Below are 25,810 nucleotides of genomic sequence, written 5' to 3'. Positions count from 1 at the left end.
AATAGGTAAATTATTTATTATGTCTTTGATGACTCTCAGGCTCCCTTTTCTGGAACATAGGTTCCAGAGAAGCAAGCATCTTGGTTTTATGTGCTCTCATTTATCCCAAGTACCAGGAAATGAAAGTTTTGTATAATATGGGTATTTTATCAATATTTGTTGAACATTGGCGTTTTGTATGTACTTTGAGAGAATTTCTCTGTATTTATATGCAGATAGATTAATTTGTTAGTATAAAATTCAATACATGAAAGTATTGTACACATGATTTTTACTTAATGTATTTTGGAGATTGTCATGAGAATGGTCAAAACTTGTTCTTTTATATTTTAAAATTTTTACATTGCTTTTCGAATTTCATTAGTTAGATATATAGTAATTTACATTTCATTTGGTATGTCAAGAATTGTGAATGTCTGAGATTTATCCTACTTGTAAACTAACTGATAAATTTGTCACAGTTTCTTGGATGATGGCAAATGATAAGAGACAGCTGAATCCGAGACAAAATTTTTACTATTCACAGCAATGGTAGTAGCCTAAAGCATAAGCATTTTCTCATATCATTTCCCAACCTCTGCCCCCAAAGGGCAACCCAGGAGGTCCAACTATGCCTTCATGTGCAGTTTGGAATCCTGAGTTTCAGGATCCCAGAATTTTCTAATGGTGAATAAGCATGTCCATACTTCTGCTCTGGTGATGCATTATTTCTTTCTTTTAAAAACTATGATATAAATATTCTTAAAAAGATAGTACAATAAATCAGTCAGTGCCCCTTCCTCGGAAGTTATGCGGTGACTTGTGAAGAATTATTTCCTCACAGTATTCCACTATTAATGGGTATTTAAAGTGCATCTAATATTTTGTTCGTATTAACATTGCTATAATCAATTATCTGTAATACATCATTTTTATAAGTGGGAAAAATATCTGCATATCTTTACAATATATTTTGAAAGCTGAAACTGCTGGGCTAAAGGGTGTCAACATTTTTATCTTTGCCAATTATTGCTACTTTGCTAACCATAGAGATTGTACTAATTTATATTCCAACACTGAGTATGGAAGTTCCTTTTTCACATTAATACTTCAGTGTCACATTTATCTTTATTGATAGCATTTTCATTAGTGTGGTGTTATTTATTCAACTTTTCTCTGTTTAGGTTAATTAGTACTGGTTCTTGAGTATTTACTGTGCACTACACATTGTAGTTAATTATCTCATTTTGTCTATACCACAAACTGAAGATACTAGATTTTATTTACATCTTATCTTTGCATTTAGGATAATAGAGTTTTAATTATTTTAGCAAATTATATCTAGTTATATATAATGTTAATTTATAGATTCAGGAGGAAGAATGTCCACCAAGAGATGACTTCAGTGATGCAGACCAGCTCAGAGTGGGTAATGATGGGATTTTCATGCTGGCATTTTTCAGTAAGTCTTAATTTCACTGTAAGCTATTTTTCTTTTCTTTTTTTTTTTTTGCACTTAATGTTTATGTGTATGTTTAATGTAATATGATGGAGAAAGTAGATACTGTTAGCTTGTATCTAGTTCAAAATGTAAATTGTTCCTAATTTTGAACTGTGTGATCATGTTACATTACAAATCCTGAAATTTATTTAAACACTTACCTGATAACTACCTATTGCAGTCATTATACGGTCTGACTGTGCAGAGATATAAAAGTCTATTTTAGCTGAATTTATGTATGAGAATGCTGCAGGTCTATTCAGTGCTGTAGGTACATGTCAAATAAATCTATAAATGCTGCTTTGGGGACAGAGGACTTAACATGAGTGTCTTTAAACTGAAGAGGAAAGATTGGAAAAGCGCTTTGGTTTTTACATCCTTTTATAGTTCAACTGATAACCCTTTATATAGATAACAAATTTCCACATTGTTTATAAAACTATTGTAAACATTACTTATTTTCATGGTTTTTGTCTTTTGAGAGATCATAGTTGAAAGATAACTGAAGTTTATTGTGGTGTTTGTAATATAAGTACCTGTTATAAGTAAAAATATTTGACACCACCTAATTATTGACTTATTTGCTGTTATATTTCACTTAACCCTACTATCGTCTTTTTAATTTTTATTATTTAGATTTGAAAACATTTCACTAATATAGCAGTGCTATAAATGCATGATAACCTAAACACTTGGTTGTCTTTATTTTTTGCCATGTTGGTATATGAATATAAATGTTTACATTTCAGTATATATAATGTAAATTATGTTTTACATTTCTATAACTTGTATTTTAATGCTTCCTATTCCAGAAATATTGTACCAATATTATAAGGGTAAAATTGTTTTTTACCTTTTAACAATTGTAGATTGTTTTTTACCTTCATTTATTGATTTCTTTTTTTCTGGTAGATTGTTTTTTCTGGTGAGTGCTTGACCTTTTTGTTGGGTAAACATAGATTTGTAATTACTACCATCTAGTGGCCATTCTGAAAATTGCAACTTGCTCCATTTTCCATGCTTAATCTAGCAACTTTTATCTAGATTCTATTGTCTATTTCTAAAATGCAGAAATAGATTTTCTTTAATGTGTTTTATAACTTACGCACTTCAGGTTATATACATTGTACAAATAAAACTAGACTATATCCTCGCAGCGCCAGTTGGATCCCTGGCCACCGGCAAAGGTCCCACAAAAACAAAACGAACAAACAAAAAAAACCTAGAATATCAATAAGAATATTTTAATTAAACCTTTTGTTATAATTCTTGCCTTCTCTGTTTTCAAAGTTTACATTTTAGTCTTCACTAAAAAAAATTACATATAAATTTGGTAAGATAATTTCATGTTCTTGTTCAGAAAATATAAAGAAATGTATGTAATCATTGATAATGTTTTTGTTTCTTGTAGTCCCTTAACGTATCGTCACAAAATGCCTCATGTATGCTTAGCCTTTTTTGTCTCTCATCTTTTTAAAAGATTTTTTTCTTTAAGAGAATAGAAGTCAGTATTTGTCAGTTAAAACCTAGAAATTAAGTTTTCTTTACTATAAGTTGCTGTTTTTCCCTTTCTACTTAATAAGTATCTTGTGACTGCTGAAAATTTAAAAGTATTTAAATTTAATGAATAAACTGTAGTGTATAGTATTGTTTTTTTAGGTTATCTTTGGATAATATATACAAGTGTATCACTGGGCGGGAGAGGTGAAAGACTTAGATGCCCCAATCCTAGTTTTTTACTTGCTTGTCTTGTAACTTCATGTGGAGCTTCACTGGTCTAAGTCTCATTTTGCTCTTCTGTAAAATGGTATTAATTTTGACCTTGCCCTTCTTAAAAGACTAGTGTGTGAGAATCAAATGAGTTAAAATATATAAAATATCATTAATTATAGAGTGTTCCTTCCCTATCTTTAACTGGAAATTCAGTTACTTTTAGTTGCAAGTAATATGATTTTAAGTGATAGGCAGCCTTCTTTCATGTCATTAACCTGTCTGAACCGGTCTGATTAGCTTTCTTACAAAGCTGGGCACTCTGAAGGTGATTTAGAGAAGCATAATAAGAGCAACACTTAGTACTAACTTTTCTGAGTTAATTGTCCCGCTTCTTTGCTCCCTGCTCCCTAAAAACTTACTCTCCTAAGGAATATAGTCTATAAGTGTGTTGATTCTTTGGGTTCCATCTTGGGCCTTGCTGTATGGGGAATAGGAACTAGAAGAACAAACAAAACTAGAAGTCAACAGAAGGAACGAAATAATAAAAATTAGAGCAGAAATAAATGAAATAGAAAATTAAAAGCAAGGAAATTGAAGCAGAAATTCAGTCTCCCAAAACCAAAAAGCCTAGGGCCAGATATTTTTACTCTAGTGGGTTCTACCAAATCTTCAAAGACAAACTAATATCTGTACTTCTCAAAGTCTTCCAAAAACTTGAGAAAGAGGGAATGCTTATAGATGCATTTTACTTGGAAATTAATTTTCTCAAAATTTTGTAGATTAGAAATCCAAAATCAGGGTGCTGGAAAATTTGGTTTCTGGTGAGCGGTCCTTGCAAATGGCTGTCATTTTGCTGTGTCTTCACATGGTTTTTCCATGTGTATAGAGAGAGACTTGACTCCTCCACTCTTTCTTATAAGACACCAATTTTCTAGGATTAGGACTCTACCCATGTAACCTCATGTAATCATAATTACCTCCCTAAAGGCCTTATCTCTTAAATACTGGAATGTTTGGATTTTAATCTGTAAATTGAGGGGCAGAGTTTAGTTCATAACATACTATGTATTACATGAATACAGGTTATATAGATAACCATATTGGTGGCAGGGATCAAAAATAAAATATGATGGCTCAGAAAAGACTTTTATTCTCTTTTGTGTCTTATTCCTGTAATGCATGCAATGAGGTCTGTAATACATAGCAGTAAGTCTGATTTTGAAGAAACTGGACAGTACTTGAATTTTTTTTTCCCTCCAAAAAAAAAAAATACATACATGCTCAAAGGTAGAGATATATTTTTGGAATATTTTGCTGTTTTGAATTTTCTCCATCAATGCTTTCTATGTTTTAAAAACATGACATGCTTACAAAATAATGAAATGTTTACAGCATACTAGAGTAAAGGTGCTCATGGCTGGTGGTAGTCTGCTCTCTGCCCCAGGCTTCTCCTTCCTGCCTTAAAGGCTGAGGAGAGAAATAACATTACAGTCTGTCATTACACAGTTGTGGCACACCAGTTGGGAATTTCTAGTACTATTTGTTGCTGTAAATTCTTTATTTTAAATAGACACAGAATTATATTTTGGTTGGTAAAGTGTAATATTTTCCCCCACAACTAACACAAATAGTCAATTAGGCAGAGAGCAGCTGTTTCTGGTAATAGAATGTTCTATATTTTTTTTGTCCAGTGTGGTAGCTACAAATCACATGTGACTGTTGAGCACTTGAAATATGGTGCATGTGACTGAGGAAATCACTCTTTAATTTTATATAATTGCAAGGAGCTTAAATGTGAATAACCTCCTTTGTAGAGAAGAATGAGTTCCTGGGACAGGAGGAAGAAGTAGTGTTATTAGTGGCATTGGGTAGCACAGACATAGAGGATATTAAAATATTGAACAGTATTTAGGCCTAAAAATTAAAGAAAGTGGAGAGTAAACAAGCTTTATTTCCAGGAGCGTCTCCTGAAATTTTTTTCACAGAAAAGGTCGGACTTACTTGTAAAGTGAGAGCTCATTAGTAGTAGTGATAGCTGATATTTCTTTAGCAATCACCTTGTGCTCGGTTTTGCACTATGCTAAGCTTTTTACATTCATGATCTCGCTTAATCTTTTGTTACCCTTGTACTTACTGATCAGAGAACTGTGGTTCACAGAAATCAGAGTGAGTCCGAGGCCACGTCTAGGGAGTGGGGCACACTGTGACTCATACACATATTTTTCATTTCAAAACTCAATCTTCTGACTGTTGCTCTGTATCCCGCTTTCCATGAATGATCAGAAAAGATGAGAGTGGAGGGCATTAGAAAGGAAGAAATTACTTGAGTGGGAGAATTACTGCAAAGAAATAGCTATTTCAGTTAAACTTACCCTAGAGTATTAGCTTTTTTTCTTGAATTCTGAGGAATCAGAATTTCTTTAGATAATTTGCTTTGTTTTCTCTGAGGGTTGGTTGAAGATGCACATGGTAAGAGGATGGGCCAAATTTAGGCTCAAATTGATCTTTACAAGTTTTGATGTCATGACTATTGTTATTTTGATGTCTTGGACACAAATAGGACACTCATTCCATCTCAAGGACCTGTGTCAAAGTGATTTTGGCTCAAGTAATCGAAAACCCTTCCTCAGCTGTTTTTCAAATGGGAAATTATCTCACAAACAGAAAGTCCATGGATAAGCAGATCTCAGGGACAGAAAGCACCAGCGCTGTGACTCTGATGTTCTTTGCTTTTCTTCACTCCCCCCACACTTTGGATTGATATTTAATCCTCAGGTTGATAGCATGATCCCAGAGGGAATTCTAGATACTGTGTCCAAACATGTCATTAAATGGTAGAGGACGGACCATTTCTTTTTTTTTTAAACAAACTTTTATTAGAGAAATTTTCAAATATATATAAAATTGGGCAATAGATTGATAAACTTCCATCACCCAGTTTCCACAGTGATTTAGAGTCTCTGTTATTTAACCTATATATTACATTCTACTCTTGCTGTGTTTTTTTTTGTTTGTTTTTAGATTTATTTTATTTATTTATTTATTTGTTTATACAAACACTGGGTACAGTCAGAAGTGCGGGAGGGTGAGAGGATTCACCAGAGTCAGAGCGGGGAGCAGAGCAGGCAGAAGGACCGAAGTACACTGCTGAGGGGAGCAGCGGGCGGCAGGAGAGGTCTGCGCGCCATGTGGGACCCTCCTCTGGTAGCCGGGGAGCAGCCGGGGATAGAACCGGCGCTGCAGAGGCTGCAGTCAGCTTCGCAACCCAGCACTCAACTGCTGTGCCACCGGGAGGCCCTCTTGCTGTGTTTTTAAGAACCAAATAATGATTGACAGAGTTTAAGCCTCCTAAAATTCCCCCCTGTCCAACACCCCTTTCCTGCCCAGACTACTCAGGGCTTACATTTTGGGGACTAAGAGTAGGGTGGACCCTTCCCTGAAACAGAGACTGTAGAGAGGGGTGGCCTTCAAGGGAGTATATAGAGCAACTTTTGTTAGGTATGAAGAAGAGATGATGTTTATTCTGAAAACCAGATTTATAAGTTACTTCATTCATCTTTGTGTGCATTTTTAAAAACCTGGTTTGGTTGGTTGATTGCTTACTCTAGACCTCTTGGGTGAGATCACATGGGGACTACTTCATAAGCTGGGTTGAAAATGTAGTTTTACCCATTAGGATAAGTTTTTATGAAATTATTTTAGTTGACCAAAGTGACAAGAGACCAAGCTTATCCAATTGTTAATGTGTAGACAAATAATGAATATATTTGCAAAAGTTATAGTATATAAAAAAGGCTGAGTTGTATTGAGAGATTGCTGTTTGTATTGAGACTGCTATTTCTGTTGTCTCAATTTGTTTCCAAGGTGTGACATTTAAACAAACTGTTTCTCTTTTAGTGGCATTTATTTTCAACTGGCTTGGATTTTGTTTATCCTTCTGTATCACCAATACCATAGCCGGAAGGTATGGTGCTATCTGTGGGTTTGGTCTTTCATTGATCAAATGGATCCTTATTGTCAGGGTGAGTATCGTAATAGCCACTTTTATTTTTATCTCTAAAATTAAAATTTCCTATGTGGTTTACGAATGTTCATTTTTTTTGGCATGTGATTTCAATTCTCTTGAGGCTTGTTCTTAACTTCCTTATTTAATTATTACAATGACTTCTTTGGTGTGAACATACTAATAATTTATTATATGACAGCTTGTTAATACATGGGAAGACTTGCAATTAGAAAAACTTGAATTTGACTCTCCTCTTTTGTATATGTTTTAACTTAAAATTTTAGAATTGTTTTGAGCTTTGGTTTCTTTATAATAAGCTTGTAATAGGTTTTTTTTAAAAAGAATTTTTGTGAGTTATGGAAATAATAAAAGTACTTTGCCTAGTTTATAACATTCATATGTATTCTGTAAATCATGGTTATTATTATTGTGCGATGCAGACATTCCTAAAATCATTTGAAATGTAAAAATCTTCTACTGGTTAGTTGACTTAATTATCTTCTTACTCTTTATTTTTTTAGTAGCATTGAGAGTTCAAAAGTAAAGCATAAATCTTTGAGGTGACTATTAGAACTTTCTTTTTTCCCTTTATGTTACTTCTGTTTTTTCCTCATTTCCTATTCTAGGAAATCATTCTTTATCTGTATACATCTTATTTATATGATGGTGAATAGGGAAGTAATATGTCTTTTTGTTTCTCCCAGCTCATCAACTTCTAGTCCCAAAATAGTTTTCTGTAAAGGTCACATAGGCAGTAGTATTGTTTGTATGATCTTCCATCAGCTCTTTATTTTTGCCTCATAAAGACTCCTGTTGGTTCCTTTTTTATAAAACTTTTTTCAGAATAAGGCTAGGAGAATGATTGAGTGTGGGTGTTTATTGTTTTGATACGTCTAGAAGCTACTCCCACATATAAATGCTATTATACAGTTAATAACATTGTATTTGTTAGAACATTATTTCTACAAATCATAGTTTGTTAAACATTGATTTCTAGTTGAATACATTAGATCCTCAAAATTTTCAGTTGAATCAGAACTAATGTGTCAGCTTCTGCTATATGCTTTAGGTTTGGGCCTCCCCGGTGGCGCAATGGGTTGAGAACAGCACTGTGAAGCTGTCCGTAGTCTCTACAGCACGGGTTCGATTCCCGGCCAGCCAGGGAGATTCCCACATGGCGTGGCAGACCTCTCCTGTCACGCCAGCTGCTTCCCTCAGCAGTGTTTTCAGTTCGTCTGCCTGTTCTGCTCCCCACTCTGTCTCTGGTGAATCTTCTTACCCTCCTGTGCTTCTGGCCTGTACCCCAGCTATTGTATAAATAAAAAATAAATTAAAAAAAAGAATTAAATGCTTTAGATTTCACTTATGCACCTGAATTATCAATTTGATTTAAAAATTACCCATGTAAAATTATCCATATAAAAACTATGGGCTTAATGTGTCCATTATTTTAAAATTTCTATTGTAGCTTCCCAGGTTTTCAATAATCCCATCAGATCAGATTACAAGTTTTAGTTATTAATCATAGATTCTTGGTTGGGGCCTGTAGACTGACTTCTAAGATGATTAAATCCTGAGTCATTGTAAAACTTGCTCCCTGGCAGATTCTTGTTCTAATTTTATTTCAAAAAATGTAATATTGGGTCCCCACCATGAGTGTAAATCTATGAGATGTTTTAAAGCATACTACTGTTGTAAAAGTTATTACTAGAAAACGTTCAAGAGTTGGACCTAGATATGTCCAACTTTGGTTGTTAGTAATAGAATTAATTCAAATGGAACTTCTCATTTAAACTATGGAACACAAAATAATTTGAGTTGTATTTTTTTGTTTTTCTTTTTTTTTTTTGAGTTGTATTTTTTCAGTTCTCCTAAATTTGGTAAATTGTATCATTCTAGAGCCTCATTTTTTTCATAAATCCCTAGTTTAAGAGGGGGATAAATTATCTAGTAATTAACTGCATGTAATATGATAAGCTGGGCTATGATAAACTCAGCACTGGAATTTTTCAATGTTTTGCAAGATATGTACTATATATCAAGTTTGATCATTAAAACTGTTTAGTTTATCTTTAAAATACCTTGACTGAATTAAAGTTATGTTTGTACCTTTGGTGTATACTGAGAATTGACATAAGAAAATAATTTAAAAAGAATCTTTTGTATAAAATAACAACAGCTGCCATTTATTGTGCACTAAATATGTTCCAGGCATAGTTCATTGCAAATATGAAATTGTTTAACCCTATCTGAATCAGTAATGCTAGTGACAGTCTAGTAATTTTATTGTTGATGAAACTAAGAATAAAAAGGGCCTGATAACTTCAATATTTGATAGTTTGTATAAGGATTAGAATCAGTGCCTGTTGCCTTAATTCTGTTCTGCCTCTGTGACACTACTTTGACTTTTATTATGATGCTCCAAGCAGTAAATTCTCCTTGCAATTTAGTGCTGAGAGAAAGGTTCTCTCCCAAAAGCTGGGTGTTTCCTTTTATTAACTCTAAGTAATTTATAAATTATACTGCTGCTTTCCTTTTACTAGATTTTACTAGATTTACTAGATTCTGATACTAGTTCTATCTAAGACTTTTTGATATTTTTATTGTTTCTTTAAAAATTTATATATGTTTTATTAAAAACTAGCAAGTTTTTTTCAAAGTAGGATGTTAAGTTAATAAAATAAAATCAGATAAATTCTCATTGTTGATCCTCCCCCCCAAAATTAGTTTTCTGCAGCTTCTGATTGGCTCATCAACTTGATTGATTTACTTATTTAAAAAAGCATATCCACGTGGCTCTACCTTATGGTGCTTAGTATTTTTAAACATTTTTGATAACTCAGTCATGAACCTAAAAATCTTACTAGGTTATTCTTTTCACATAGTGAGTCTTTCTCTTTGACTTCAAGGTGAAGGTAATTCCTACTTTACAAGCTATATTTTTCCAATTTTTTAGTTTTCCCCCTGTATATATTTTATTTATTTATTTTTTAAAGATTTATTTATTTATTTATTTATTTATTTATTTATTTATTTATTTATTTATTTATACATACAAGCACTGGGTACAGTCAGAAGCGCGGGAGGGTGAGAGAATTCACCAGAGCCAGAGCCGGGAGCAGAGCAGGCAGAAGGACCGAAGTACACTGCTGAGGGGAGCAGTGGGCGGCAGGAGAGGTCTGGGCGCCATGTGGGGCCCTCCTCCGGTGGCCGGGGAGCAGCCGGGGATCGAACTGGTGCTGCAGAGGCTGCGGGCAGCCTCACAACCCAGCGCTCAACCACTGCGCCACCGGGGAAGCCCAGCTTGTATATATTTTAAAGGTGCCAGGAGTCCCCTGGATTTCCATGTTTAATGATGCTTTGAAATTTTCAAAATGCTAAGCTGAGAATTTGCATCATGGTTCATTTATTAATTGTAAATACTTCCTGTGAAAATACTTAAAAGGTTTTACAGATTTAGATAATCTTTAGTTATGTGTGTCCACAGCAGTGACATGATTTACAACTTCTAAGCATTTCTGTTATTTTCAAAGCTGTAGGATTTTTAAACTTTTATGGAAATTTGCCAGTAATAGTTGGAAATAATTACATAGGAAGTTGGAGATAGATAATTTTAAATAATTTCAAATTTGAAGGCAAATTTTCACTTACCAAAAAGTCATTTTTAGTTGAATCAAATTAAATTGGGAGACCAGTGGAAACAATAGATAAAGCAAGTTGATTTAGGGTAAGAGGATAGAATTATCTGAAATAACTCTGTAGCCAAGACTGATTCTTTAAACTTTTTAAATAGTGAATCATTGATGTCTAGAGTCTAACCAAGGAAAAGATACCTGTGTCCAGTGTCCTCTAACCCTGCCTTCCATCTGCTTGTTCATATTCTCATTTCACAGAGAATATAAAACTGTCTACTGTGGCCACTAATAGGAACTGTTGAAATGACACTTCAAGGTTCATTTAGCTGTTTTCAGCTCACGGTTGGGAACTGAATGCTGGAGCATCTAGTTTGAAAATAAAAAGACTAATGAGTTGGGGGTCTTTATGTGCCTAGTACTCTTGGCAGTGATTAACAGTAGGGGGTGTACAGAAGGTCAAAAGCTCTTCTTTTTAGAGGTCAGTAGAACATCCCCATCTGATAAGATTAAACTAATGTGGCTTTTGGTGTTAATATCTAAAGCAGCAGGTTGCTGTAGTGTGTTGGAATGGTAGTTGTGGCTTTGAGAGATTATGAAAAAAGAATTGACATGTGAATTCTTTAATGAGAAAATGTTGGATTCAGATATATAGCATTTATCTTTCTTATAAGCAGTTTGAACTTGTTTTGTTTATGATAAATATTTTGTATGAATTTGCTATTGTATGCATTTTTTCCCTCAGATATAGGTAATGTTTTTAAGTGCTTAATATTATTTGAGGTATATCATGAGGCAGGCTATCCACAATTTTCATTTCAGCGATGCAAGCACGGTTAATGTATTTTATGTTCACTCCACAGTTTTCGGATTATTTTACTGGCTATTTCAATGGACAATATTGGCTTTGGTGGATATTTCTTGTACTTGGTAAGTTTACTCTTAATACATTTCAGTTTGTTTACTTTGCATTTAGTTTAACTTTTTAATTTAATGAAATTGTAAGGTGTAAATAAATTATTGTAAATTATATAAAATAATTTTTCTGTGGTAAATTTTCATGTCTAAATACTTAACTCAGATATTTAAATAATTCTCTGTAACTCTCTAGATTTTCTTGATTTAAAATCCAGAGCCTGCCAGTTTAAAAAAAATGATGGTTATTGAATACTACAGAATTATTATTGAATAGTTGAATACTACAAAATTTGAAATTTCTAACATGATTACAAAATGTTTTCAGCATTTATCTTTGAAAATACACACACATCATTTCTTTTAATGAATTTGACAGTAGATTAGTTCTATCCATTCTCTTATTTTTGGATCATGGAAACATTCTTCACAGTTTGAAATGTGCCTTGCATTAATCATTAATTAGCCAGGCATAGGAAAGGCTTCATGGCTAGTGATCACAGAACTTCTGCTGTGTGTCTTCTTAACTAGGTATGTCTCCTTATTAATATTGATGAATTCTCTGAATTTCCTATTTTATTTACCTGTGGTTTTCACTTCAGATGTTTGATAATTATGTTAATTATCACATTATACCTTTAGTCCATATTTCAAATTTATTTACTGGTAAGAAGAATGCATTTTGTTTCTACTTAGGTTTAATAGCCTGCATTTCTCTAGTAAAATAATTATACCAGAAAGTAATAGCATTTCAGTAGATGGCAGTGTTCTCTTTAAGTTTTTATTTAGTTATGCTATCGGTTCTTTGGGATCGTTTGGGATACAAATTCTTAGTGGTTATTTAAGTTCCTAAATCCTGTATTCTTTCTTTAATAGTTATAGTGAAATTATTGTAGTGTTGTAACTTTATTGGCGACTCAGACTCATACAAACATTTGCCAGTTTACATTGTTGATTTTGTTCTGACTGCATGAATTCTGTGTTCCTTATTGAGCTTCTTACATAAAAGTAGGAAATGCAAAGAAATAAAGCCTACTAAGTATTCAAGCATGTTAAATGAGTACATTTAAATGAATATATTATAGAAAGACAACTAGGAGGCAGAGAGAATGCAGAAGACATCCCTAGTTCATATCAGAGCCATAATGTTGCATTTATTTGGGAGACTGAAAATTTAATCCATGATAAAAATATTGCTCTCACATATACTCGAAAGAATGTTTAGCACATTGTAGAACTCCAAGAGACAATAACTGCTGAGTGATTGATTTCTAGATATGAGTTGGCTTATTTTAGAAATATAAATGTCTGAGCATAATGAAATCTATCTTAGAATAGCAGTTTCATAGATAAAAGAAGGGATTTCACAAATAATTTTGGTTTATGTTTTTCAATAATACTTTTTATATTTGGATCATAATAACATTATCTTTGAACTGCATCTGGAAGGGCATGAGGGTGGAATTCAGAGTGAGCCACAAATGGAGGGAGTTAGGATATGGGAAGCAGATGGAATCAAATTTTACTGAAATTTATACCACTTGTTTAAGTTGTTATTTGTATATCTTTATTATCTTTACTCCAATTTATTATAACCATGCTTCTTTTTTTAGTGCTTTGATTACCATCTTGGAGTTGGGATATAAATTTAGTTTGGGACTTTGTATTTTAAATGAACAGGCTCTTCCACATAGTGAGGAAGGTTTCACACAAACATACCTTCTTTTTATGTTTTTGCCTCCCACCATTACCTGGTTAAAAATTTACTGGAGTTAATAAATGTTTTTCTTAGAATTGTATGCTTCTATATATCAAAGGCTTACCTCCAGTAATAATGTTTTTTATACTTAGCTAAGTTTTTTCATCTGAAACTTTGAAGCATTTCACAGGCATTGTTTAATTAATTATGAAAAATACCTGTGATGTAAATGGTTATTTAAAAATGCTATTTTACAATGGAGAAAACTGAGATAAGTGTAAGATATAACCCAGGTCATTCAAGAAATCACTAGAGCAGCTAGTGAGCAGCTGCTTCTCAAACATTCTTTCCTGATTCCTCTTATCTTTATTTTTATTACAAATTAATCTTTTACTACAACTTGAAAATAAGAACTAGTATTTAAAGTTATTTACATAATGATTATTTCTTCCAATGAAGATTTTACAGAGGATGGGCATTTGATATTGCCATACAGGCTTATTGATTTTATCCCATAATTGTTAGAAACTACATGAATATATTTTCTCTAGAATACTTTATGTAAGTAAATATATCTTTGCTTAGTAGTTACAATAATTGAAATTTTTGTTATAAAACGAGATTTCTGCAAGTTGAGTTCATTTAAATGTATTAGGTAACTGTAATTTAAATTGTTTCATATATATTTGTAAATGTATACATTAAAATGTATATATTTTGGATTTTTGTGGCTAGATTTACTTTATTTTTTATACTTTAGATACATCTGGGTTTAACAAATTGAAAAAATTGGGGTGGCACTAAAATTTTATTATATTTCCTTATACTGGAGCTCTCTTTATAGTGTAAAGTATACCGTGGAATGAATGGAATCCTACATATTAAAATTCCTTAGGCTAAGAGAATCTTGGTATAATTATTTAAAATTTATCATGCTCTCTTTCTGTATAAGGACATAATACATATATATTATTTCAACCTCTCAGGTCTGCTCCTTTTCTTCAGAGGATTTGTTAATTATCTAAAAGTCAGAAACATGTCTGAAAGTATGGCAGCTGCTCATAGAACAAGATACTTCTTCTTACTATAGAGGTAAGAAATATTAACAAGTTAACTGTTTATTCCCTCTGTGTATTCACATTCACCAAATACTTACTAAATGTCTACTGTGTACTTACGTTGTTTATTCAGATTTAGCATTTAATGTATTTAGAATAGAATACTGTTAACAAGTTTGGTTATTGAAATTCAGTAAGTTTAAGAGAACTTTAAAATTTTTTAATTTTACATTCATGAATTAATTTAAATATATCATGACTAAATGGAAACTTTAAATTGGACTTTTAAAACTTTAAAAAATGTGACCACAGGATGTATGAAGTAGCCATCAGCACAAAATTTGAAGGCTTGAAAAACAAAATATGAGAAAGCACTTACATAATGCATAAAACAATTTGATTCCACATAAACATCTGGTGAAAAAACAAAAATCAATTCTGTGATTGAAAAGCAATTTGCCATGCACCGATCTTAACAAACTGGGTTGGAGTAAAAGTTATGTGAAGAAAATAGAATAGGAACTCTTTTACTGTTTTCTTAATGTTGACACTTTGAATCAACACTGAAGGCTATAGCTTAAATACATGGGAATATAAAGAATTGAGCAGAGGTGGATTTACTAGTTACCCAGTGAGTTTCTGGAGGCTGTGTGTATAGTAATCAAATTTATTTATTGTGTATTCATTATCTTTATATAAAAAGACCTTATATCTTTACTCCATAGCCTGTTTCACATCTAGAAATGATTTGAACTTTTCAAGTATTTGAAATGCATGAATAAAATGTTTACTAAAACAATTTCTGAATGTATGTGCCAGTATACATACATTCAGGGTTACTAGGTTACTATAAGTTTCAAGTTTCAAGGTTACTATAACAAAGTATTCATTTTATGAAAGTGTGGTTTGTGGGCCTCCCTGGTGGCGCAAGGGGTTAAGCACAGCACTGTGAAGCTAGCCGCAGCCTCTGCAGCACAAATTCGATCCCTGGCCAGCCAGGGAGCTACCCACATGGCACAGCAGACCTCTCCTGTCTTGCCTGCTGCTCCCCTCAGCAGCGTTTTCAGTCAGTCTGCCTGTTCTGCTCCCCACTCTGTCTCTGGTGAATCCTCTCCCCCTCCCGCACCTCTGGCCTATACCCCTGATCTTATATGCATAAATAAATAAATCTTTTTTTAAAAAAAAAGCTGATTTGTGATTTTGTTACTTAAATCATTATTTATTTATATATAGGCTAACATAATTTTCCTATTTTTACTGAAGAGTACAATGAATACAGTTGCTTAAAGTACCACTTTAAATGTCCCAATAAGGTTCCTCTCTTCCCCGGAAGATGTCACATTTTTTTAAACCAGTGAAATGCCCTTGCAAGCAGTTACATTAAGAGTTTGTCAGTATTAATTGTAAGAAAATGGTAAAGTAATTTTACTACTTTAAATGATATTCTGTGAGTAGTCACTATGATTATCTTCTTTGCATTTTTAAGACTTGAAAATATGATGTAAATATTTTCTACATGGTCTGCTATAGATGCTTTTAAGTCTAGAATACATTCTGCTATATGCTACTTTGTCATCTTTAACAAAATATATACTTGATGTAATGTTTCAGTTGGGTTTTTATTGTATTGTTTTTACTTTCATACATGTATTTTATTTTGTTATTTATAAATGCAGCTTAATAATATTAAGTTTTTTTCTTTGTTCCTAGACTGCATCAACCAGACATTCCTTTCTTATACCAATGTGAAATTTCCAGATCATCTGTAAACCTACAACTTTTAACAGGATAGAAGACTACTAATAACAGAAGACAAATTCGTGAAGAAAAGATAGAGTTTCAAAGTGGAATGGCAGGATGGTTTATGCTTAAAAACTGTTTCTGTTCATTCTCTTCAATATTTACATTTCATTTGTTTTGCACATTTGCATATGTACCCATTTAAAAGATTTGCCTATACTTGAAAGAAACATAAAGTTGTAGCAGTAAATTCAGTCACATTTGGTTAATCAGTGTTCGATATAATTGAAAGAGTTGAGTGAAAAACAGTCTTCCAGCATGTAAATGCCATTGACTTCTGACCTGACATTTAGTATAATAAAAATGAAATTATTAACCATGTCAAATGCTTTAGTTTCTGGTCTTAGATTTATCTAATAACTCTATACATGAAACATCCTTTGTTATATATAAAGTTTTTTTTTTGAAACTTACAGTGCTGATTACTAGAAAGGCTTTGTCAAATTTTTGAACATGATCTCTATATCATTATTTAGCAAAACTGTAAATAACCATGCACAAATTTTTTTCTTCATTGTTTTCTTAGAAATTGTGTCTAGATATCTTTTCATTAATTATAAATTAAGTAACTTAATATATAGAGAAAATCTGGATGTTAAAGATAGAGTTCTTTTTTAGAACAAATTTTAAGAAAATGTGAGTATTCCACATGTCCTTTGTAAAGAAGTACTTTTCTTTTAAGGGACATGCCAGTTTTAGGGATTCTCAAATTAGGGACTTGGTTTTTGGCATTTCCTATTTTAGAGATTCTTGCAGGAAGAGATTGTATTAGATATATTTATTTCATTTAAGAAATTCATTTTCTGAATAAGATTCCCATTTGTCTTTTAAAATTCAATAAAAGTAATCTTTCAATATCATTGTAATTTTTTTTTTTTTTTTAGCTTTTTAGTTTGTTAAACTTGGCCAATAAAAACTACAATTAATAGCTTTTTGCTCTATGATATTAGGATTAACTTGGAGAAATCATAACCCCTGAATCAAGATATGGGCGATGTCTGTTTTCAAGTTACGGAAATGTGACTTTGTGAAATATAGGTATGTGGGGTGTGGATGTGTGTTAAAGAGAGTGTGTGTGTGACCATTATTATAAGTAGAATCTACGATGGGAATCTACTGCCTTTTTTTTTTTTTAAAGATTTATTTATTTATACAAGCACTGGGGTACAGGCCAGAGGCGGGGGAAGGTGAGAGAATCCACCAAAGACAGAGCAGGGAGCAGAACAGACAGAAGGACGGAAATACACTGCTGAAGGGAGCAGCGGGCAAGACAGGAGAGGTCTGCTGCCCCACGTGGGAAATCTCCCTGGCTGGCTGGGAATCGAACTGGCGCCGCGGAGGCTGCAGACAGCTTCACAGTGTTGCGCTCAACCCACTCTGCCACCGGGGAGGCCCGGTAAGCTACTGCAAATCATTTTATGTCTTATTCTTGTCAGTTACTTCTTTTCTTTTGAATGCCATCATTAAAAATGATGGAAACTTTATAGCCTATTAAACTAAACAATCATTTAATACAGAAATACGATAAAAAATTATTATTAGACACTGCTACTAAAAGATACATCTAAAACTATTCAGGGACATTTTCCATTTCTGAAAAAATAAAACTTATGATGCTTTATAACTTCTTTTGTATTTCTCTGTTTCTGATTTATTTCACTATCTTTGATAAGTAAAACATGCAGTTTCGTTTCGCTAATGGAGCCTTCTAAATTTTGCTTTCACTCATTTAATCAAGTACATATGTTACACCCCTTGATGTAATATTGTGGGGGTAATGAAAGCAAAAAAATTTAGTTGCCTAATTTGGAAATTAATTACAATTAGAATATACTTATGAGAAATGTAAACTCATGCTAGATATCTTTTTTATCTCATGTTAATTTCCTGTAGACCCATGCGTTGTTCTTTTAAAAATTTAAAAATAAAATTAAGCTATGGTAATTTTAAATAACTTGGTCAGTTATCAAACATCACTTTATTTAAATTTTATTTTAGTTTTTGTGGTTATTCGTACTTGGCTTCTGAATATGGATTTTTTCATCCAACATCAAAACTTCACTTTTTGTTTTGATTTTTTCCCCTCAAATTTATAAGATTCAAATGTGCACATTACCTAATCCTCTACAACTGGCACAATTCAATGGTCAACTTAAATCTCATCATCCAAGCAAGGGCATCAGAATATTATTTTTTTAAATTTCCATTCCCTTCCTTACAAGATCCAATGCTGCATATTTCTCTCATTTCCTGTGAGCTTGGACAGAATAGCTGCTGTTATGTTTGGGGAACACTTACCATCTTTGCACTTTGCCTTAAAGATTGAAATTGAAAACTTTTGTTAGGGTGTCTAAACAATTTTTGAATGAATGTGAACTGAGGCTTCGAAGTTAATGCAAAAATTTATTATTTCTATTATATTTAAGAAACTAGTTATGAACAGTATAATCCATTTTTATATACTTCAGAGATAAGTTTTAATTTATCCAGTGTTCAGGATAGATTTTAAAAGTTTAAAATTAAAGATGAATCCTATTGCACAGTTAAAATGAAAGTCTAAGAGAAAAAAATACTAGTCTCTAATCTTTTATTTTTAAGTCTGTAAGATATATCCCATGGCTTTGAGGTGGTTCATAAATTTTAACCTGTAAAAAACAAACACTAATATTTTCAGTTAAACCTCTCCTTATAGGAAAAGTGGAGTTCAAAAAGTCTAATTGAACAAAATTCAGGGTTCTTTGATTTAATTTTTTTCCTGTTGGTCTGTACTGTCCCCAAAAGTACAAAAGTAACGATGATAGTATATTTGAGACTAATATTTAATTAGCGTAACATATATCCTAAGTCTGCTCTGAAGACTCTTGGTTATTCCTTTTTTCTCTGTTTAATTAAACAGTGTTCTGCTCACTCTTCATTGTTCCAACTTGGAGGACACATTATATGACCACCCTGTATATAACCATACTCTGTATTGAGAAGTGCCTGCCTCAGCCCACTTCCCTTTGAGGGAAGAATCTGGAGTATTAGGGTAGGAGCTGATCATCAACCTTTCCTAACTATCTGGCCTGTGGAACAGGCAGAGAATCTTTCTTTTTTAAATAGAAGTGGTTGTATTTGAATGATTCCAGCTTATGGTAAATACTAAGCAAGAAGCTCTGGTGTTTTTAAAGTGCTGTTAAACGTTACTTTGTTTATTTAATTCTTCAAATAGCCATGAAATATATTAATCTTTTGAAAAACCTCATTCTCATTCTTGATAAAGTAACTGCTAGATGAAATATTTCACTTAATATTATGGGAATGTCCTTGCTTATATATAAAACATACATGTTTTTGCTTGTTAATAAAATTCTGTAGATGTGGAAATGTGAACTGTGATGTATCCTTTTTTTTTTTTAAAGATTTATTTATTTATTTATTTATTTATTTATTTATTTATTTATACAAGCACTGGGTACAGTCAGAAGCACGGGAGGGTGAGAGAATTCACCAGAGCCAGAGCGGGGAGCAGAGCAGGCAGAAGGACCGAAGTACACTGCTGAGGGGAGCAGCGGGCGGCAGGAGAGGTCTGTGCGCCATGTGGGACCCTCCTCCGGTGGCCGGGGAGCAGCTGGGGAACGAACCAGTGCTACAGAGGCTGCGGCAGCTTCGCAACCCAGTGCTCAACCGCTGCGCCACCGGGGAGGCCCTGTGATGTATCCTTTTAAAATTAGTTTTAAGACTTGCACTATTATTACCACATTGGTTTCACCAAAGTGTTTATATGGCAGATCCAATTTAAGGTGAAAACATCTGGCATGTGATTAGGTTAGAGTGTTGGACATCATTTAACTTGGCATAGTAACTTGCATTTAGGAGACAGACTGCCATTTACTTTAATAAATGTGAAAATATCATCTATGAAAATAATTTGTTTCTTTTTACTTTGCAAAAGATCAGTGGCCTCCATGGATCAGACCTGTTTATGAACCGGTATTTTTACTTAGTGTAGAAGCATCAAGTTATTAAGAAGATATCAAAAAGTTCATATTTCATAAAAAGTATAAAAACATGTTTATTTTAAACTCAATGGGTTTAGCTGCTTTAACTTGATATTTTCAACTTAGCTGTTTTTATCTTGAGAGCTTGACCTGTCTGCTTCTGGGAAAAAAAATATTTAAATGAAAAATCATTTTAAAAAATCTAGGAGCGGGCCTCCCTGATGGCGCAGGTGGTTGAGCACAGCTCTGTAAAGCTGTCCGCAGCCTCTGAAGCATGAGTTTCATCCCTGCCAGACGCGGAGCAACCCACATGGCGTGGCAGACCTCTCCTGTCACGCCCGCTGCTCCCCTCAGCAGTGTATTTTAGTCTGCCTTTTCTGTTCACTGCTCTGTCTCTGGTGAATCCTCTCACCCTCCCACACATCTGGCCTGTACCCCAGTTCTTGTATAAATAAATAAATCTTTAAAAAAGAAAAAGTAAATTAAAAATCCAGTAGCTGACTAAAGAGGATATTACCCTTTTAAAAGCTGAGGTTATATAGCAAACCAAAATCACATACTTCCGGTTTATGTAATCGTAGAGATTGTTTTTCTATAATGCTTGTTAAGAGAACCACTTTATTACTTTCCATCCTTTTGTGTTTGTCTTAACTAAATCAACACTTTACCCTCGTTGACACAAGTAGGGGCAGAGGCTCTCCTTCCTTAGAGGATCGTGTCATCTTTTAGCTTCACCAGAAGTATGACAAGGTCAGCAAATAAAAGTTTTCCCAAAGCTCAGAAGAAATCTGGAGAACAGCCTCTTCAGAATATGAAAAGTAGCAAATAACTTTGCTGAAAAGTACGAACCCTCTGGAAATATAAGAGCAGTACTTCTGCATCAATTCCTCTGTGGAAATGTATGTATTATTCCTTTCCATCAAACTTAGTTCTTCAATCATCTGAATTCCTGAATAGTGACTTGGTTGCCTATGCAATCCAATTGGAGCTCTAGAAATTTAACTCCCATTTTAGACATTCAGAGACATCACCTACAAACTCTTAATTGCTAGCAGGCACTGGTGACCACTCTAATATCATAGGTGGTGATAGAATATGTGTGAAGTATCACTTCCAAATTCAGACTGTTTAAATGATGAACAGACTTTGGAAAACATGCTGCATCAGTTCACTGAGACTTATGAACTTTTAAATGATAAATCTAAGTCTTAGATTTCCCTAATCCTATGGGATCTCTAGGGATGAATTCTTGAAGGACTGATTCTTGGGATCTCTCTCTAGAGCTGTGACTAATTCAGTAAAGTGTGTGACAATCAGCTGGGAGTTTTTGGGCAATTAATACTCCAGTCTCAATTACCAAAGGTTTCAGTGCAATTGTGTGCCCCAATAACAGCACATTTCTTTCCCATGATTTGAGGTTCTAGAAACTTGGGCTAGTGATGCTGCTAACTCCTTTCTCGTCATTGTATCCTTTCATCCTCTAGTTCCTTGTATATACATGATAGAAAGTATTAGGACCAATGTATCAGTTCTTGCAGGGACAGGACAAGGCACATGAATACAGATCTTGGAAGGTTAGTTAGCATTTACTGAGTTCCTACTTTATGACCTCTCATGAGTGAGAACCCTTCCGATTTTCAGGCCTTTATATATATATATATGGCTTTGAGGATTGTATTACCAGGACAGTATGGGAGCCTTGTGACAAACTGGTGTGAGATGAGTTATTTCCTCCATAATCCTATATAATGAGCAGAATTGAATTACTCTACCATAATAGTTGATTTTTCTTGCCTCAGAAAATGTAATTTCTTTCCACTAGCATCTTTATCTGTAGGAGCTTATGGATTATTAAAAGAGGCTGCTTTGTGTAACAGACTGGGTTTTGGAGCCAGATTAAGCATGGATTCAAAAATCAACTCTCATGCATGCTCAGGCAATTTGCTTAACCAAAGCCTCAGTTTCCTCACCTGTTTGTTGGGAAGCATAATATGTACCTGAGGATTAGGCAAGATTTATGCAAAAGAAAGAGGTAGGCATTATTACTACATCTTTGCTTCATGTGTTTCCTGACCAGGCCGCCTGTTAGTGTTAACAGATGCCTCCAGGACTTCAAATAAGTCCTTGCCTGATGTGGGCATTGTATCTGCCAGCTTCTTTGAAAGGGGTGATTATAATAGGATCATGTTGACCTAATGTTGGCTCCTTCTATCTTCTCTGCGGCAAGTGGAATTAAAGCAAAAGTTGCTTAGATGACAATTGATTTTAAGGGACACAAGCAAAGAGAGGAAGGGAGTGGTCTGTTTACTGAGCAATAAAGCACTCCAGCCCTTAGGGAGAGGAAGCTCAGGCTCTCAGGCTGAAGGCCCTGGAGGCCAGTCCCTTGGAGTTTCACTGTGAATCCATTAGATGATGTTACTTTAGAATTGGTGACATTGCTTTTGCACAGGGAGTCAGTGCACTGAAATCCTGGATAGAAAGCGATCAGAAAATATAAAGCTGGTGGGCGGGTTGTTTCTGATTCCAGGATAAATTAGTTCTTTAGCTTGCTCCTATAATTAAGATTTTTTTAAATAGTTCAGAGGTCTTTTATTATTATATTTTTTTCACACCAATCATGCCATGAACTCTTAGGGAATAGGTTCCAGCTGTTTAGGCTCCTTTCCATGGGTTTTCATAAAGTGCTTCTCTGGACAGAGCAGGCTGGCGCCTCAGAGGAATTCAAGTATCTTTTTCTTTGGATTCCTTTTTTTCATGACCATTTACTTCCACACATTTCAGGAAGCTGTCCTGGCGCTAGAATGCTAGAATGCTTCATCTGCTCAGTACTACAATGAATTCTCTTGCTAAGAATCTTGCCCTTGCCTTGTTTACAATGCCAACTGCATGCTGGGTAAAATTACAGACTTCCAGTGTTGCTGTGGTAACCTGTGGGGCATTCCTATTTGACCAGTGCCCATCCGCTTGATGTCTATAATCTCACCTTATAGATTGGCATGTATGTGGCCAAAGCAACAAGTCCATGCTTTCTAAACGGCCTAGGGCACTCGCAGCAGATGCTTCTCCTTTTTCCCTTTGTGTCAGTCATTTTGGTGACTTAACTTGAAGATGGCAGTTCTGCAAAATCGCGGGGTTTTAGTATGGGAGTCATTTAAAAAAATGTATTACTCCAAAAGGGAAATACTTAGATGGGAGCTAAATCCCGTAGTCTAGTCTGACCATAATTTTGGGAATAATGTTTTTGAGTGACAGTGTCTAGTTCTTGAGGGGATGATGCTGTCCCCTCCACATGAAATCCATTTACCTATTTCCACCTTTTTCAAAAAAAGATTAAATTTATTTTTTTAAAGATTTATTTATTTTTATACAAGAACCAGGGTACAGGCCAGATGTGTGGGAGGGTGAGAGGATTCACCAGAGACAGAGCAGGGAACAGAACAGGCAGACTGACGAAATACACTGCTGAGGGGAGCAGTGGGTGAGACAGGAGAGGTCTGCTGCGCCAGTGGGACACTCGCCGGCCAGCAGGGATTGAACTGGCGCTGCAGAGGCTGCGGACAGCTTCACAGTGCGGTGCTCAATTGCCTGCGCCACCAGGGGAGGCCCCCCCAAAATATTACATTTAATATCCTTTCTTTTGGGTAGCCTTTCTCTCTTCCTCTTACTCTGTTTCTGGACCTCTTGGTTCCCATAGGTCTATGTATTATTTCTGTTAAGGAACTCAAGATGCCACACACATTGATTTTTGTGTTACTCTCTTCAGTGATAGAGGTTATAAGCTCTGTATCTCATCGACTTTGGATGTTTCCCCAACACCTGACAGAACGTTCAACAAGTTGAACGAATGGATAAATGGGGTGGATGTTAGTGCTAGACTCTATTTCTGTAGCAGGCTAAATAAAATGATTTCTGTCCTTTAACTTGGAATCTGAGATTTAAAAACAGGAAACTGCTCTAAGATTGAGGCAGGAACAAAAATTCCCAGATCAGAGCAAATGAACTCAGGGAGGACCAGTGCCTGCTTCACTCCAGAGGTGACATTGGAACAAGATCCTAAAGAAAAAGTGAAAATGCAACCAGATAGAAACATCTCTCTCAACCCCACCAACTGGGAGAACATTTTTGCACCCAACACTAATGATAAAGGACTGATCACAAAAATCTGCAAAGAGCTGATGAGACTCAACAACAACAAAGAAAATAACCCAGTCAAAAAATGGGCAGAAGAGCTAAAAAGAAACTTCTCTGAAGAGGAAATGCAAATGGCCAACAGACATATGAAAAAATGTTCAACATCACTTGCAATCAGGGAAATGCAAATCAAAACTACCATGAGATACCATCTTACACCAGTGAGAATGGCACATATTAAAAAAACTAGCAACAACAAATGTTGGCGAGGGTGTGGAGAAAAAGGAACTCTTCTGCACTGTTGGTGGGAGTGCAAACTGGTCCAACCACTATGGAGAGCTGTGTGGAGATTTCTGGACCTACTAAACATAGAGCTTCCATATGATCCAGCAATTCCACTCCTAGGTATTTACCCAAAGGACACAGAAACATCAATTCCAAAGAGCACCTGCACCCCTATGTTTATAGCAGCACTGTTTACAATAGCTAAGCTTTGGAAACAGCCCAAATGCCCAAAAATAGATGACTGGGTCAAGAAGATGTGGTACATATATACCATGGAATATTACTCAGCATTCAAAAAAGATAAACACAAGCAATTTGCAGCAACATGGATGGCGCTGGAAGGGATCATGCTCAGCGAAATAAGCCAAAAAGAAAAAGGAAAATACCGGATGCTCTCACTCATAGCAGGAATCTAGAAAACTTAAATAAGGGACCAGGAAAATGAATAACTATAAGAAAGTGAAAATCAAAATCAACAAAAAACTATGAACCAGAGACACTTTTTGGGGGGTGGGGGCCGGAGGGGAGGGATTGGGGTCAGAATGGGGCATGTGCAGTTGTATGGGGGAATATAAAAATAAAATTTATTATTTAAAAAAAAATAATAAAACTATTTCTGCCTTTACAAAAAAAAAAAAAAAAAAATCTCTCTCATCTCTTGCATGCTCTTCTAGCCTCCTTGAGCCTCAGAAGGAAGTAATTGTCTTCTCATTTTAAGTGAGAAGTGACATCATTCTCATGTCATTTCTTCTAAGATTCTTTGTTCAATCACTTCCTACTTTTGGGTCACAGTAATTTGCTTTCAAGCCTCCGCATGTCTGCTTGAAGTCAGGATCCATGTGTAGTGGAACCACAGCTTCTAATGTGCCCAGTTCATAAGCAACTTTAAAACATCAAGTCCAAGTTCTCCACATGTTATTGTGAGTACCCTGCCACCCAGCAGGTATTGCTGACTTCAGAAGTCAACTAGGGTGGAGGCATCTCTTCTCCACTTGCACAGTATAAGTATATAACATATTTTGGTATCTCCCGTACCTTCTGCTAACATACCTCCTTGCTCCTTCTCTCTCTCCAGGAATGACCACTTTTAACAGTTTACAGTATATTTTTA

At 34.5% G+C, this 25,810-nt stretch overlaps 1 long non-coding RNA gene across 1 annotated transcript; it reads left to right on the top strand.

Annotated features, from left to right (window-relative positions):
- Positions 1-1,331: 1,331 nt before the first annotated feature.
- LOC119259861 (uncharacterized) lies at positions 1,332-19,666 on the top strand. Its single transcript, XR_005128592.2, has 5 exons — positions 1,332-1,441; positions 7,091-7,215; positions 11,695-11,761; positions 14,432-14,537; positions 16,214-19,666. It is a non-coding gene; the product is annotated as an uncharacterized LOC119259861 (long non-coding RNA).
- The last annotated feature ends 6,144 nt before the right edge of the window (positions 19,667-25,810 follow it).

The sequence above is a fragment of the Talpa occidentalis genome, unplaced genomic scaffold, assembly GCF_014898055.3.
Source record: "Talpa occidentalis isolate TD23 unplaced genomic scaffold, MPIMG_talOcc4v2.1 talOcc4.5, whole genome shotgun sequence".
Lineage (NCBI taxonomy): Eukaryota > Metazoa > Chordata > Mammalia > Eulipotyphla > Talpidae > Talpa > Talpa occidentalis.
Note: the sequence above shows the minus strand (reverse complement) of the source record. Positions and strands in the feature narration are given on the sequence as shown.